Genomic DNA, 1,485 nt, shown 5'->3' with positions numbered 1-1,485 from the left:
CCAGTGAGCAAAAACAGCAGCCCAGAATTAGAAAATGCACATCTCGAATTTTAATGTTGTATTATTAAAGAACAGGACGGGTTATATCAGTTCAGTTCAGTTCAGCTTATTATATTTGTATGCTGCCCTTTTCCCCCGAAGGGGACTCAGGGCGGCTCACAACTCGAACCGGGGAAGGGGGACACAGAGAAATTTTTTTAAAAAAACAAGCATAACAATGTATAATTTAAAACTCACAACAGTCATACCAATTCGAGACGGGGGCAACAGCTCTTTAGCCCCAGGCCTGTCGGAACAGCCAGGTTTTAAGGGCTTTGCGGAAGGCCTGGAGGATGGTGAGGGTTCGAATCTCCACGGGGAGTTGGTTCCAGAGGGTCGGAGCAGCCACAGAGAAGGCTCTCCTCCGGGTAGTCGCCAGTCGACACTGGCCGGCGGATGGAATTCGGAGGAGGCCTAATCTGTGGGATCTAATCGGTCTAGTGGAGGTGATTGGCAGCAGGCGGTCTCTCAAGTACCCAGGTCCAATACCATGAAGGGCTTTATAAGTGACATACCTTGCAAGTATGACTCCCTACTAGTTTTGCCTTGCAACTGACCATCCCATATCTCACAAGGGACAAAAGCTACCCCATCTACCAAACTAGCCATCAACGCCCTAATTAACAACCAAAAACTCCACACAACCAGGAGCCATATAAATACAATGCAAAGAACAGCCCAGTGTGCATATTCTGGAGAAAGAGAACTTTCCTGATGATGGACTCCAGCAAAGGCTTGAAATTTTGGACCTGGACAACTGAGAACTACACCGCCTACATTCTGACCTAAGCTTAGTACACAAAATTGTCTGACACAACGTCCTTCCAGTCAATGACTACTTCAGCTGCAACCACAATAATACACGGGCAAACAATAGATACAAACTCAAGGTAAACTGCTCCAAACTTGAGTGTAGAAAATACGACTTCAGCAACAGAGTGGTCAACACCTGGAATGTGTTACCTGACTCTGTTGTTGCATCCTCAAACCCCCCCAAAACATTAACCTTAAACTACCTACCATGGACCTCGCTCCATTCCTAAGAGGTCTGTAAAAGGAGGCATACATAAGCGCACCAGCGTGCCTATCATCCCTGTCCTACTGTTCCCATTTATTTGTACTCATTTCTTATGTAAATACTTAAACCTGCTTATACTTACATGTTTACATGTTAGATTCATACATACTTGTTTTCTCATACATGCTTGACAAAGTGTAAAAGCTTGGAAGAATAAACCTTTGGTCCTGGTAACTAATTCAATATGGATCTTGCAACGTTTTCCTGGGAGCTGTATGTTTGCCTTCATTCACAAAAACTGTACGTTCTGAAATTCGTGAGCATGATTTAGTAAAAGACAACACAAATTTCCTTACCTTCTGTTCCATGGACTTATGTGACTAGAACACGATGGTCCCAATGTAATTCTGAGCTTCCTCCTTTCGTTT

This window comes from Thamnophis sirtalis, unplaced genomic scaffold, assembly GCF_051295495.1.
Source record: "Thamnophis sirtalis isolate CommonGarterSnake01/CBP01778 unplaced genomic scaffold, rThaSir2_p1.2 scaffold_13, whole genome shotgun sequence".
NCBI classification, from domain to species: domain Eukaryota; kingdom Metazoa; phylum Chordata; class Lepidosauria; order Squamata; family Natricidae; genus Thamnophis; species Thamnophis sirtalis.
The sequence above is the reverse complement of the archived record's forward strand: the minus strand, read 5'-3'. Positions refer to the sequence as shown.